This window comes from Belonocnema kinseyi, chromosome 9 (genome assembly GCF_010883055.1).
Source record: "Belonocnema kinseyi isolate 2016_QV_RU_SX_M_011 chromosome 9, B_treatae_v1, whole genome shotgun sequence".
NCBI classification, from domain to species: Eukaryota; Metazoa; Arthropoda; class Insecta; order Hymenoptera; family Cynipidae; genus Belonocnema; species Belonocnema kinseyi.
In genome coordinates this window covers 121,121,265-121,138,313 of record NC_046665.1, presented here as the reverse complement: position 1 = coordinate 121,138,313, position 17,049 = coordinate 121,121,265, and positions in this window count along the sequence as shown.

The window sequence follows — 17,049 nt, the reverse complement described above, 5'->3', positions numbered from 1 at the left end:
ATGAGTATTTTAATTTAAGAAAACGATCAGGTGTGTTGTCAAGAAATTATCCACATATTTCTATAAATTGTTTTCCTTTCAAACTCTTGATATAAATATTTATAGATATACAGGTTAGACACGCTGGAGCTTACATACAAGGCGAGTTGAATGCTACTTGAATTGCACAACAGCAGAGGAGAAGCCATTATACAGGGGTATTTTCACATTTCGCGCCTTCAAAGTTTCATTCGGATCGGTGACAAAACAATATAGCTTATGTTATATAGTAATTACAAATAATAAAAGTGTTTATTTATAATGAAGTGAGACATGTGAACTGAGAAGTAAACATCATTTTTTTCTGTGCCAATAACATTATAGAATGGCTGCTAAGTGACAAATACTATAAAATAGTAATAATATTCTGTGCTTTCAGTGGGCAAAAAGTGAATGGTGTTTAACACTTATTTTTACTACATAAAAAAGGTATGTTATGAATAGACAGGATATGTTTTAAATAAAGTGAATGAAATATTACATGCGTAAACTTTAAATTAACATTGCCTACATTTACTGACAGCGATGAGGGAAACTTGGCCGAATGGCCGATCCGAATGCAACTTTAAAGGTGCGAGACATGAAAATACCCCTGTATTATTGCTTCTCCCCTGCTGCTGTGCAATTCGGGTAGCATTCAACTCGCCATGTATGTAAGCCCCAGACTGTCCACCCTGTATAACGCAGATAGATTTATAATACAAATATTTACCTTTTTCTTTGTAGTTTCAACACTATCACACACTAAACAAAAACTTGGACCATTTTTTGATAATTCACATTATCATTTTATCATTTTTTTAAATTCAAATATTCACACCATTGTCAAAAAAAATTTCCGGGAAGTCGGTTACATACATGTCATCCTATTTCCTTCAAAAGACAACATATAATTCACATTTAAGAATTTTCATCCAGTGGAAACAATTTCAAATTGGTACATAATTTCAATTTTACATATAACAGTATTAATATTAATATTCTATCAACCATTTCGGATTTTAAAGGAATGCGTTTTAAGCGTTTGAAGTTTTTTTATCTATTAAACCGAAAAAATTGAAATAGCCTTTCGAAATTAAAAAATGTAGTTTTGAGAATTATTTAAAATGAGATAATTACAAATTATAAGTACTAAAGATTACAAAATTTTGTATTAAGACTTTTCAAAATTGCTAGAAATTTTAAATCGTAAAAATCGAAGTCCCAAGTAGTCCTGAAAAAAGTATAATAATATATAATAACTGTGAAATAGACGCAGAAATGTGTAATGATTTGATGATATAATTATTATTTGTTTAGGTAAAAATTCTAAGATAGAAAATAAGTATCTTCGTTTTATTTGAAAGTTTAAGAGGGCAACAGAATCTCGTAAAAACGTGTAAAGTATACAATGAAGAGAATATATTTTATTCTATATATAATAATAATATCACATACTTAATTATATAATTTATTTTCATTGTGTGCAATAATAAACATAATATAAAGTATACAATTTTTTTCTACGATTTTTCATAAATATACGTTTATTAAAGTTAGCTATATTGCAAGAGATTTGAATGAAAACAATATCATACAAAAAATGTGTGCTTATGATTATAATTTTTTATATTATAAACAAATTAAATGAACAAATTCCGCAATCAGGCATTTTTCGACTGAAATATTCGTTGTTTTCGATGTCGGTCTTTTTAATAGGAAATTCATGATGATTTTATTAAAAATCATAATTGGTCGATAAATTTGATATATTTTTTAAAACATACATCATTCGCGGTTATCTGTCAATGAAAATTTTTTTTCGATATCCTAATTAAAAAAGTTGCCATAGAAAAAAACGAATGTTTCTGTAGACAAATGCCTGAATAATGCATTTTTAGATTTAATTCCTTTAAAGAAATCATAAAATTGATCAACTTATTATTAATGGTGTTGAAATAGTTATAAAGATCACAAATGAAAAGACTAGCATTGAAAACCCCGAATTTTTCTGCCGCCAAATGCCCGAATTTGTTACTTAAATTAGTTTTTTAAAAATCATGCGATTAATCAACAAATTATGAATTTTGCTGCAATTATCATAAAGTTCCTAATTTATAAAAATATACATCGAAAAAAGCGAATTTTTCTGTCGAAAAATGTCTGATCACGGCATTTGTTATTAAATTTGTTTATAATATGAGGGATTATAATGCTAAGAGAAATTTTGTTTGATATCATATAATTTCCATTTAAATTTATTGCAATATAACTAGTAAAAACGTATAATTATGGAAAATCATAAAAAACATTTTTTCAACAAATAATTTGATTGTTAAAATTTTTGTTGTAATTTTTTTTTAAGAATGCGTATTTTTTTTTAAGAGATAATGAAACTTCATCTGTTTTAATATTAATCCATTCCTAGTTCCTGTACTCATCCTTTAATTTAGCCAGTGTAAATAAAAAAAAATAATATTGTAAACTCAACTAAAAATGTAATAATGAATATTTGGACAAAAGGTTTAATTTTGAACAATAAAACCTTATCCATATGCACTTAAAAAAACAAACTTCAAAAAGGTAAATGATGCCCTGAATATATCTAAATTTTAAAAATGAGCAGTAATAAAAATTATTGATAAAAATTAATGTAATATTGCTATTGTTGAAACAATTAATTTTTTAATACTTTTTTTTTACAATAATTATAAAATGGCATGCTCAAGTAAATACATGCAAATCATTAAGGTATTCTTATTTAAAGTACAAATTCAAAACAGAAGTGTTAATTTATAAACGATTTTTTTAACAGTTTAGCACATTTTTTTAAGTTCTTTCCCTTTTTCTATGTGCTGATCTATAAGATATTTCTCTCAGAAATTAGTGTGAATTCAATTGGAATCGTAAAAATCCTATAAAATCTATCAAATACGTGATGATCCTATAAAATCCTATTATTTTTCTGAAATCCCCTGAAATCTAAATGAAGTGGATTGTAAAAATAATCAACAAAAGAAAGCTGCTGAACAAGAATTCGTGAAATCAATAAAAAAAATGAAGAATTTAAGAGTAGACAAATGGAGCCGGAAAGAAAAGGAAGACGTCACGAAAAAAAATAATTTTCTCTATAAAAATAAACTTAGAACTAATTAGGCATTTTTTGAAAGAAAAGTTAGTTTTTTTTTAGGTCAATTTTTTAAATTAGGAACCTAATGATATTTTTATCAAAGTGCTCACGTGTTTTTTTTTTGTATATGTTCTCAATTGCGTGTAGCAGTGTTTTTTAGACGGCGTAAATTTTTTTGTTGGATAAAAAATTGTTTTTCAGCGTCAGAAAGAAACAAGGTATTAATCTGATTTTTTACCTCAACGTTAACCAATCTAGTAATAAAATATTAATCACCAAAACTAACTCTGATAATATGTAGATGTATCAAAATTTTAAGTTCGGCCTCTTATCTATCATACCGAGTATACGATATATTATATAATCTACAGTGAAGCACCAGATCATTCCGTCGCTTAAATATGAACAAAATTCTTACTTCATACTTTAATCAGTTTTTTTCCCACTTGGAAAAAATGACGGTCGTTTATACTCTGTTCTTCAGTTTAGCAATCATCTTTAATTCTATTGGTGAATATAATAGTTTTAAGAAAATATTGGTCAGTTTTTCGCAAAGATCAATTTGTTTGACTTGGAAATTGCACCAGAGAAATTATAGAAGCTTGGCTTCATAAATTGTTTAAGAAAGCTATGTGTTCTTAAACTTTGTTAACAGCTGTTACAAAATGGTGATTCACGGACTACAAACGTACGCAGCTTCTACAGAAATCAAGCATGCACAGTTTGTTGTTCAGAGCAGCCACTTTTGGTCGTAAAAATTCTCTGAATTTTATTTCTAACTGAGTTTTTAAATAATTATATCCAGGATATCATGATTTTTCTTTGTGTGAATTGAAATTATTTTAGTAAACCTAAAACTGACAAGACTGAACAGCTCTTAAATAGAATTTTATAGCTTTTCTTGTCAGAATCAAAATAAGAAAATCTTAGCAATACCATAATGTCAGGAAGCTTTCATCCAGAGAAGACGTTAATACCCAATAAGTAAGTAGGCCAAAAATTTATTTTTTTCACAGAAATTTTTGTTGCTTTACTGCGCGATGCACGTAGTCGGTGGTTGTGACTGAGGCTCTTAAAATGATGATGCGGAGGATTGCTAAATGTTTGAAGCACTAAATCTCAGTAATTTTTTGTTTCTCCTTCAAATAGAAAATTTCTTATAAAATTATCTCTGTAAAGTACACACATATCAAAGCGAAATTTAGTGAAGTTTTAAATCTCTAAACGGTATTGTTCAGAAATGATCAATAAAAAAGTACGCACAATGTCCTGTCAAGCGTCTGAGTCAAACTACCAAGTTTGGTTTGATTGTTAAAAGGGTCTAGCGGTTAAAATTACGAGGCATCATTTAGAGAAAATTTAGTTAAATTTTTGTTGACAAAATTAAAAAATAAGTTGGTGACTGTCCATTACCGAGGACGTCTTTAGAAATAGATGATTTGCTATACCAGTTGTAGCTAATCGTAGCATTAACATGAATACAAAAGAAAATAAATTTTCTAAGAGCATAAGTTTTTCTCACACCTTACGTTGTGTTTCTTTTTATATTTAATTTTTGGTGGGCATTTGAAGCAAAAATAACGATTTTTCATGAAAAATTTCATCATTTTGTAGCTGTAAAATCGCTTTAGTGTGAACAAAACAACGTAGGGGTGAGATATAGAATATGTGGCAAGTGCATACTAACATGCACTGGCATAAATCTTCGATTACAGCAGCTAGAAGCACATTTATTCATTAAAATGTACAGAAAATTTTGGCGGATATTATTTAAAAATCACTGCGCGGCAACTGGTCGACCAAAGGAGAAACGCGTTTTTGCGTGCTTCTTCTCACGTCAAAGGGGTGGAGACTTAATGGTGAATATCTTAAAGAGTTTTGCTCCGTATTAAAACGATCATACGGGAGATTTAAAAAAGTTTAAAGCTTTAATGAAAATACTTAGAGGTAGCATCATATTTCTTGAAGCTTGTTAAATTCTGTAAAGACTTTTCGTCATTCTCAGGCTTAGTTCAAATTTCAATTGTTTACCTAATGGAGAGCCTATACCTGGTGCTTCTCGTCGCGGACCATCAAATTCTCCCGAGTGCTATCCTCCTTCCACTGAGCCACATTTTCGTGCCAGATCTAGGTCTCCTGCTCGTACCGATCGTACTAAAAGCCCGCCTGCCCCTGCCTCGTCCCATCTTCATCTCAGATCCCGTTCGCCGCCTGTCAGGTTAAGGTCTGCTCCTGCCAGGTCTATGGCACTTCCTATGAGGCTTCCTTCTCCTAATGGAAAAGGATGTGGAATGGAATACCTTGAATTGACTCGGATTATTCCTATTTGGAACCCGCACCGGATATATAAGCTTCGAAGATACACTTTTCCTGATGATAAGGCAATCAAAGTAGGAACAGGAAACTGTACGTTTGTGCCTATTGCAGCCAAAGAACAAATTGTATTATAACATCCGGTGGTGAAGTTTGTGCAATATTGAAAAGTTATAATGTTTTTTCTGGATTATACAAGCCATATAGGCACGGTAACAAGCGTTTGAAAATTAATATGGAAAGCGGCAAGATTACCCATTTAAACTCAGAAGAAATAAATGAAACTCCGGTAGGTAACCGCCGCCTCATCACCAATCATTATATAATAAAGCATGAAAATCGAAACATATAAAACACATGGGTTATGACCCTAAGTGTGTGTAATATTAAGGTTCAAATAAGTTCCAGAGGTGGTATTGCTAAAGGATTTACTGAAATTATATGAATTTCAGAAAAGAACAATTTTAAAAGTGATTAATAAAATTGAGGACAATGTCGCTATTAATAGTTTAAGTCTTTTTGAACGAGACCTAAAAGAGAACATCAGAAATAAACATTTAAGTTTAAAATTGTTCACTAATTTCATTCCTTTCTATGTTCTTAAGGATTAAAGGCAGCCCTACGAGATAAGAATGAAATGAGAATTGCAACATTTATCTAAGGAGAAAAGAAAAACTAAACCCTAAATAACAACTTTGTTGAAGCATTTTGACACATATAGGCATTGACATTTGTGAATCAAGAACTATTAGTGTTCGGTGACCATCTTGTTGCCATTCAGCAATGGTACGTGACTAATCTCTCACCCGAAGGTCCGTCGGTCAGACTATTTGTTGATCAGTCGTTTCAAATCTGCCTAATGCATCGCTTTAGTTTTTAATGTGTCTTATACTTTAACGTTATTTTTAAATAAACTTGAATTTTCTGCTGGAAGCGCTTTATTTTCTTTTTAATATAACTAACAGGTTATGGGCCCGGTTTTGGTGACCAAAAATTCTTTTTCCATGCGTGAGTGTGAAGTGCATATCATGAGTGGAACACGATCGTACAAATCAATTCTTAGCCTGCATTTCATACTTCACAGTCAATGAGCAACTTATTCTTCGGATTGAAGGAAATTTGTTAAGAGTTATAAAACTAAAAATATATTTTAAGTTTAAATTGTTCTTAATCTCAGTTATAACAATTTGAGGTTTTTGCTTTCTCTTCAGGCAGAAGTTGCAAGTCTTATTTATTTTTAATGTTTTAGGACTCATTTTAATTCTCAGAACATTCACTACATACATTTTTACTAAGCTCTTATTTTGAAGAAATGTATTCTGGAATTATATTAGTTATATATAGTATGTATAAGTAAAAACAAAAGACATACGACATAAAACCCTGAATAGCTAATGAAAAATAAACACTTTTAAACTAAAATTTTATTTCTTAAAGTTTGTCTTTATTTTGACTAAAAAATAACATAAAATTAACGATAGAAATATTAAATATTCTTTTTTTTTATTCACACTGACTAAATTGAAGGATAAGTACAGCAACCAGGAATGGAAGAAGGAGGAACACCAACAAATTCGAAAGAAGCTACAAGAGTCCAATAATTTAATTATTTACAGGTTTATTTAAATAGTATAACAGAGATTATTCGCATTGCGAAGTCAGCGAAACAAACGCGAAAATTACCAGAACAAAAAATTAATTACTTTAGTTATTATACATTCAAGCCTCAGAGCACTATCTACTGACAAAAAAACAGAGAAAATGAACATTGATATTAAAACAGACGAAGTTTCATTCTCTTTTTAAAAAAGTGTGCATTCTTAAAAAAAAAAATTACAACCAAAATTTTAACCATCAAATTATTGGTTGAAAAAATGTTTGCTATAATTTTCCATAATTATACCTTTTTCTAGTTATATTGCAAGGAATTTAAATGGGAATTATATGATATTAAAATTTTTTCAAAAATTTGTTGATTATTCTTATGATTTTTCAAAAACTAAGTTCTAAACAAATACATTATTTGGGAATTTGTCGGTAGACAAATTCGGGGTTTTCAATGCCAGTCTTTTCATTTCAGAACTTTATGATAATTTTAGCAACATTCATAATAAGTTGATAAATTTTATGATTTCTTCAAATAAATTAAATTCAAAAATGCATTATTCAGGCATTTGTCTACAGAAAAATTCGTTTTTTTTTTTATTGCAACTTTTTAAATTAGGATATCAAAAAAAAAATTTCATTGACAGATGACCGCGAATAATGTATGTTTTAAAAAAAATATCAAATTTATTGACCAATTATGAATTTTGATAAAATCATCATGAATTTCCCTATTAAAAAGACTGATATTGAAAAAACTCATTTTTCCGTCGAATTTGTTACTTAAATTAGTTTTTGAAAAATCATGCGATTAATCGACAAATTATTAATTTTGCTGAAACGATCATAAAGTTCCTAATTTATAAAAATTTACATCGAAAGCTACGAATATGTCTGTCGAAAAATGCCTTATTGCGGAATTTGTTTATTAAATTTGTTTATAATATAAACAATTATAATAATAAGCACACATTTTTCATATAATATTGTTTTTATTCAAATCTCTTGCAATATAACTTCAAGAAACGTATATTTATGAAAAACTGTAGAAAAAATTTGTTCAACAAACAATTTATTAATAATTTTTGATTTTTATGAATTGTCTAATCTAGGAATATCCTTAACTAATGTAACTGTATGCATCTAAAGCGATTTTAACCATTTTTTTGGTTATTAACGACCACCGGGATAGTCAAATAGAAAAACGGCCATTTTTGTCGTCATATTTATTTATTTATACAAAAATTAAGAACCTAATTCAATAGTCAGGCTCCATGATACTCTTAGAAATCTTATTAGCTGTTTTTCAATTTTATTTTTGGTCCAAATCGGTGAATATTTTTGGACTGTACGTTATTTTGAAACAAATAAGTAACTTTTTCCTACTGTGCGGCCTTCCTTTAGGTACGGAACCAAAAACTTATATATAATTGAAAGTTTGTCATATGAACAACAGCAGGATTTCGCCTGGAACGGGAGCATTATTCTTCATGCTATCAAAATTACAATTTTTTATTTTTCAACAAAATTTTAAAAGTTGTTATGATAATCTTTTAGGGCATTCAAAAAGAAACATTTTGCTTTCCTATTTGTAAATGCTATAACTCTTGTAAATTTTGGTTCTATAAAAAAAGTCGTATGCATAAATTGTTCCTCTGTTTGAATAATATAAATATCCGTACAGAAAATACTTGAATTTAAAAAGTGTGGTCTTTCGAATTTTCAAAATCATTCAAAAACATGTCGAAAACTTGAAGAATCAACCCTTGCCTGATATCAACTTATTTAAGATAACTTTACCCAACAGAACCTGACCTGACCTAACCTGAATTAACAGAAATTTATTGAACTACACGTAAGGCTTTGGAAGCATATTTTTCCAGTAGCAAATGTCTGCTACATCGAATGGGTCAAGTCGAACCTAATCTAGAAATAAATCTAGCCTAGCCTAACCTAACCTAACCTAACCTAACCTAACCTAACCTAACCTAACCTAACCTAACCTCAAGAAACACAATTAAAGTGATTGTGTTGTCCCGTTGTGTTTGCGGTACCGTTTGAATCAGCTTGGGCCTAACCTGCGGAGAGGTCAAACCTATCCTAACCTAAAAAAACCTGACCTAACCTAACCTAACCTAAATTAACTTCACGTAACACAATTAAACTCATTGTGTTGTCCCGTTGTGTTTGCGGTACCGTTACATTCAGCTTCGGCTTAACTTACATAGAGGCTTAACCTATCCTAACCTAAAAAACCTGACCTAACCTAACCTAGCTGAATGAAATTCAACCACACGTGTAGCCATGTAAGCGAACGGTTCTCAGTCTTAAATTTGTGCTATATTTAATAGGTTAACTCGATCTTAACTTACAAATGAATCTAACTTAACAGAACCTAACGAAATTTTGCTTAACGCAACACAACTTAACTTAAGTGTTCCCGTTGTAACACAATAAAATTCATTTCATTGTACTACAGGTGGTTAAAAATTTAGACGCACATTACTCATTTGAAGAAACTTAGAACTACACGTAGAATTGACCCCATTTCAATGAACCGGAGAATGTTTGTATCAATTAAAATGTAGAACTGTAACTCAAACATGCAAATGAATAAGAGTTTTATTCAAAAATTTTTTTCTCTCTGCTTTTCTTAAACTTAAGGGATATATTTATACTATGTTTCGTGTTTACATTTTATCTTGCTTTTTATCGTAATTAAATTGATTTATAGACCTACTTCAGTCTATTTTCTGCCTGCTATGACGTGTCCTTTTTTCATCTAAGGAACGATGCAAAGGTTTACGCTTACGTTTAAGACTTACATTCGTTTCCCTTTTCAACATCCAACAAAAATCAGCCATCATGACCTCGTCCCATCTACCCTGATATCGTTGTTCCATCACTTTTATGTCTTGATGAAAACGTTCCCCTTGTTCTTCGCTAAAATCACCAAAATTTTCTGGAAACTCATCCAGATGGGAATCTAATAAGTGAAGTTTTAAATTCATCAAGCAGCCTAACTTTTTGTAGTTTCTTATCATTTTCGCAACGATATTCTCGTAGTCTGGACTTTTATTGTTAACGAGGAAATTTGCGTTTACAGCTTTAAAACTTTCCCAAGCGTCCATTTCAATTTTCGTCATGTGGCTGACGAAATTAGTATCTCTTGTCAATATTTGAATCTGTGGTCCATCAAAGAGACCTTTTTTCAATTTAGCGTCTAAAACATTAGGGAATTTAAGAGATATATACTTATAGCATTGTCCATCTTTGTCTAATGCCTTGACAAATTTCTTCATGAGCCCAAGCTTTGTATGGAGGGGTGGTAGTAAAATTTTTACTGGATCAACGAGGCTTTGGTTTATGATATTATGAGAACCAGGTTTGAATGAATCTCTTAAAGGCCAATGTTTTTTTGCTGTAATGATTGGCTCGATCTCTGCTATTCCACAGGCATATAAAGCATGGCTCTCTCGTGAAACCCGATTGCATCCTATCTGCAAACTCCCTCGTTCTTCTAATCCCCACATCTCTATTCCATGTATTTGAGCCCTTAAATGAATCTTGAAAAAATTACCTCTATTCCTCACACCCTATCTTCTCATTTATCCTAAACCTACGTGTCCTAAGCCTATGAATTATCTTCCACACGTCCACTTCTGTAGTAATACTTCTCAACTCCTCTTCCAAATCTTCCTTCTTTTCCTGCTCCTTTTTCTTACACTAAGACGAAGATTGCGACTTCTTCATTTTATTCTGAAATACAAAACAAAATACTTTCAAATTACTTTTCCCTAGGGCTATTAATTTCCTATTATATAGCGCCAGGCAAACGTCACTTTGCATCCCCGAAAGAAAATAACCCTGGTAAGGTTATGGCTACAGTTTTTTGGGATGCACGTGGAATTATACTTATTGATTACTTGGAAAAGGGTAAAACAATCACTGGTGAATATTATGCATCATTATTAGAGCAGCTGAAAGAAGAATTTTAAAAAAAACGACCACATTTGGCGAGAAAAAAAATTCTCTTTCATCACGACAACGCCCGAGTTCACACATGCTTCGTTTCAATGGCTAAAATTGAAGAACTAAAATTCGAATTGGTCGAACACCCACTGTATTCACCAGATTTAGCCCCCAGTGACTATTTCTTATTTCCAAACTTGAAAAAATGGCTCGATGGATAGAGATTTCCAGACAACGAAGACGTCATTGCCTCTGTAAGTGCTTATTTTGAGGAACTTCCGAAAACGCACTTTTCTGAAGGATTAAAAAAACTTGAAAAGCGATTGACCAAGTATATAGAGCTCCAAGGAGATTATGTTGAAAAATAAAAAAAAATTTACGCAAAAAAAATTGTTTTTATACTTCATTCTAAGGACTTATTGAACTACCCTCGTATGTGACCGCACCGTTCTCAATGCCGTCAACAACATGCAAGTTCCTTCAAATGCAGTGAATTGTAAAGCTTATTAGGTACATGGGTCAATAATCTTCCTTTTCACTTGAAAAAACAACAGGAAAGTTACTTATCTAAAGATAAAATTGGTGGTCATTAAGTTTCTTTTCGTAATCTTCTAAACTAACAGCGGAAAACGACGAAAATTATTATATTATTATACCCAATGCGTTTTGAAATTTCTAAGGCGGATATGGAAGTAAGCTAGCAACCTGGGTGGTAGGAGAAGTTAGAATAGGAGGAGTCAGGATGCGGTCACTCCCATTTGCAGATGGCATAGCACTGCTAGCAATAAGCGAGGAGACTTCAAAAGAGGTAATAAAAATGTTAACAATATTGAATAAATGGAGCTGTGGAAATGAAAGAGGAAGGCAAAGGAGACCGGAAGAATAAGTTTGGGGATTATAATGGTAGGTCAAGCGTGTTTGCAGGAGCTATGCGTAGATTATTTCAAGGTATAGAGCACAATAATTGCGTGAGAAAGGAAAGAAAGGGATTCAGAAACTTCTATCGAGGATGACATTTGCATTCATAGATGATTAGAATAGGTTGTAGCTTTAACAAATGAAAACGATGTGTAAATTTTGCGGAAGAGGGGATGCAAAAGTGGAGCACTTGTTGAAGAAGTATAAGGAGGTATAAAGAGTGCGATAAGCATTGGGCTATTGTTGCGTCAAAAGGGGGTACAAAAGGGTAGCAGAATGGAAAAAGAAGCTGTTGTGTGAGATGGAGAAGTAGAGAAGGAAGGAGGATGAGAAATGGAAAAGAAAAGACTGTAAATAGGATAGAAAGTAGGTGTAAGAAAATTAGAAATATTGTTAATAGTAGATAAGTATTAGGTATTAGCCGCGGAGGTAGGGGTTAAAAGCAAGGAACGCGTCTACATACAAGAGATCGTTGAGCTAAAGTATTTTATGAGTAACACGAATGAAATATTCAACTCCACCTTGCTACAGGACTGGTTCTACTAACGTAAAGGTTCCCATCCTGCGAAAAATTGAAAAGTTCTATGAAACAGATTCTGCCTGGGCCCTAAATTTAATTGTAAAACTAGAAATCAATGTAAATGAATATGATCTTTTGCATGTTAGTTCCTCCATTAACCTGCCTTATCATATTAGGAAGAAAGAAGCTTGTATAAGCGTAGAAAATATGAATAATAATGCATGCTTTAAATGGGCTGTTTTAACGGCATTTTATCAAGTTTCATATCATGTAAATCACGTTTCTAATTATAAGCTGCATGTTGCTAACTTAGATTTTACAGGTATAGAGTTTCCAGTAACCTTAAAGAACATTACCAAGTTTAAAAAACAAAATGACCTTTCAATCAATTTCAGTGTTCTTGAAATAAGGAAATTTGATAACGCAGTTGTTTCTCTTCATCTAAGATCAAAAAAGAGGGAATGTCATACCTATATAAACCTTTTTCATTTACAAGATTATTACACTATGGAGAGCCTTGATGATGACTGTTTTGTGTTAAAAGAGGACATTCATGCTTTACATTTTCAAACTGTATGGATAAAAGATTTATCTAGACTTAGTTTAAAGCAGTTATATAAACGCGATCAAAGAAAACACATCTGTGATCAAAGTCTTTATTAATATTTATTTCTGTGGAAGAACATGAGAAGAAAATAAAAAAACACTCAGGTCTTCCAAATACAATTAATAATTCGCATAGGCTACCATCTAAAATGTAGTTATGGTAAAACAGTTTCTGGATATAAGGAATGACTAAATATGAAGCTGACCATACCATTGGCCGTTCGAAAAGACAGATCGCAGACATATCGATCCAGGTTCAAGTCGTTGTAGAAATCTGCATTATCGATAGAAGGGAATACTGACGGATGGTAAGTGGATTGGTACCGGCTTAGTATATCTACTACCGATAATTTTGTAATGAATCTTAATTAACAACTTCACTATTTGGGAGTGTATCATCTGTTAACTCCTAAATTTTATTTTGTATTGTTTAGATATTACCATCTCTGCAGGTCCAACTTTTTCGTGCACATTCGGGAGACTACTATTTGTTACAAACTAAATCTCATAGCGCACACAAAAGGTAAAGGCATTTGTTCTACTAAATATCATTGTGAAGAGATGAAAGTTTATGATCTATGCTATCTAATTTAAAAATGGAGAAACAATGAATTTACTACAAATCGGAGGATAACAAAAGAAAATTACATGCACTTCAGAGCGTAAAAAAAATAAAAAATAAATTAAATTCGGCCCATTTCAATTCATAAAAATAAAAGGGTTAAAAAGATTTCGATTTCATACAATTTTGGAAGCATTTTTGAATTTTCAATCTGTGCACTTAAATTTATAAATTATTTATTGAAAAAAGGCTTTTGAATCTTGCAATTTAAATATTCTGGAATACGCTTGTTCAGTTTTGAGCTTACATTTTGTCGAGTATTTGCTACTATGCCAATTTAGCCCAATTTAGGACTTGTTAGCAAGCCAGTGAGCGAGCGAACAAAAGCGAAAGTGCAAGCGAGAGAGAGAGCATGAGAAAACAAACGCATCTTAGTCTACTTAACTTTTACTTCACCATCACTTACAATTTTCACGCTTCTAATCTAAACGACTTCCGTTTCCTTTTTCTTTCACTTTTTTATACCCCCATTTACTTTTTTCAAGTTCATTCTTTCATTTTCCCTCATTCGCTCCTCTAGCACCCTCAACTCCATCATCCATTCTTCTCCTAATCCATCTTCTCCTAGAATCTTAATAACATTTTCTTGCCAGCTTGCTTTATTTTCCATTCCTCTCCTACATCCTCCCCATACATGCTCCCATGTTTCCTCCTCCCATTCACATATTCTACACATTCTGTTCTCTTCTTTTTCCCAGTACATCCCCTCCCTTACCTCGTTTCCCAGTCTAAATCTTGCTATTCTGGTCCACCTTCTCTCTCCCCATCCCTTTTCTAAATACTTTGGCAACCCTTCCTTTTTTATCATCTTATACCATTTATTGTATTTTGATTCCTCAATCGCCCCCCATCTTTCTGTTAATTGTCTTTCCCTCTCCCTTTTTTCCAATTCTTCATATTTCACTCCAGTCCCGTCTTCTATTTCTCTATCATTAAAGAACTCCCTTCTTTCTTCTTCCCACCTCGTTAAGTCGATCGACCTCCCTCTCCTCTCTTCTACCTCCATCAAACACTTTCTCGCCAACTCCCCTCCCTTTCCCTCCCTCAGCTTTGTCCCAAATTTCTATGCCCTCTTACCCGCTCTAATACTTAAATTATCCCTTTACGCTTCTTCTCTCACCATATATCCTGGCGTCCTCCAGTCTGCACCTAGTGTCCACCTTATATGCCTTTCTTGTAAACTTCCAATATCTTTCCTTTCTTTCCATCCCCATATCTCTGCTCCATAACCTAAAACCGGACATACCAGCGTATCAAATAACCACATTATCCTTCTCCAATTTTTTTTTAACCTCCGTTTTCCTATTCCCCATATCTGTTTCATTACCCTTGCTGCTTTTTTTAATTTCTGGTAATTAGTTATCACTTATTCAGGCCTACCCCTATTGTACCCTATATTAGGTTAATGTCCCTAGACTACTCTGTTCTATTTCTGAATTACCTTAAATTATTTTCAACTATTTTAGGGTATTTTTAAAAATTCTAAGAAATTTTCAAAGGCTTTCAAAAGTTTCAAAGGAATTTAAAATATTTTAAAGGATTTTTAATATTTTGGGGAATTTTAAATTATTCTAAGGAACTTGTAAATTATTTGTGATAATTTGAAGGGATTTAAAAGATTGAACTATAATTATTATTTCGCCAGATTTCATAGAACTTTTTGGGAATAATTAAAATTTTAGTTGATGTAAAAAGATTTAATATTTTATTTCTTTATTATTTATTATTTAAAGAATTTAAAATATTTTAAAGTATCGTAACAAACCCCTAGACCTTTTCAAGGGCTTTAAAAACTTTCGACAGACTTAAAAATAATTTAAAAGAATTGGAAACATTTTAGAAAATTTTAAAAGGTTCACAGATTGTTTGCATTCATTTTAATAGGATTTCCAAGGGCTTGGAAAGTTTTCAGAGATATTATTTTAATGGATTTGAAAAATATTATTGACAAAGAGTGGGGGATTTCGTAGCGTTTCAAAGGTTTTAAAATATCTTTAAATATTTTGTACAATTTATTTGGAATTCGCCCTGAATTCTTCATCCTGAATTATTTTAGATTCACTCGAATCTACGCAATTCAATGGATTTCTAAAAAAATTTTGTTCCATTCAGCTTGAAGTATCTTAGAATCACCTGTAATTCTTAGGTTTTCAATCGAATTCTCTTAAATTATATTTGAGTTTCCTAGACTCATTTTAAACTAAATACAATCCATTTTTTCATACTTTGTCATTTCTCTTAAATTCCTCGGAGTTCACTCAAATTTGAGAGAAATTATTGAAATTTTTTCAATCTTTTTTATTATTTCCAATTCTTTGAATTGTTTTTAAGTCATAATTCACTTTTTTGGCTAGAAATTAGTAGGGTTTCAAAGATTTGCAGATATTTGAGATTAATTTTTAGAATTTACTCTGAATTCTTTTAAATTGACTCAATTCTACTTTATTCAGTGAATTTCTAAAAATTTTCATTTCATTTCTCCTGTAGTGTTTTAAGCTCAACATGAATTCTTAGGAATTTCATTAAATTCTTTTAAATTCCCTCGAATTTTTCGAAGCTCATTGCAAGTTTTCTAAATTCAATTAAGTTCCTTCATATTTTAATCTGTTTTGAATTTTCTGAATTTAAAATTTTGCAATGCTAATAAATTAAAGCTTCTTTTTAAATGTTAGTCTTAGTAAGATACATTTTGAAAGTTTATAACTGTTTATAACTGGGATAATATTCATGTTATTGATTTGTTTGCACTGTATTTATATTCATTTTCTCGCCGTGGTTTTATCCACAATATTACCTTTTCATTTATGAATTTTATCTGTGCACGCCTAAATTTTAGCGTGCGCATTTGTGATTGTACCATTTATGCACTTGTGAATGTACCATCGGTGCCCGAGCACATATGGGAGGGTAACATCAGTTGTCCTCTAAATTTGATCGTACACAGTTTGTAGTGTACAATCCGAACTCTCGCATAGTTAAAAAATTATTAATAAATTTAGACTGTAATATATTTTTGGGTGCACAGAAGGAACACTTTCAATTGGATAAATAGACATTTATAGGTGAGAATCTGGAATGATTTCAGATTAAATTTGCACTCATTTTTGACGCATTGCAGATTAAATAAGACGAAGTGTTATTTGCAAGAAGTAAAAAAATATGGTTCAAATTGTATATTATATTATTTTAGTTACCTATAGAGTCGATCACCAAGTACAAAAACAAAGTATAATCGATCCTCATCTTTTTCAATTAGCGAAAAAACTGTAGTGAATTATGTAACTGATGTGTAGTCTGATTCTTAATTACATTAGAAACACGTTTCTTTCCATATTTCTAATGGAC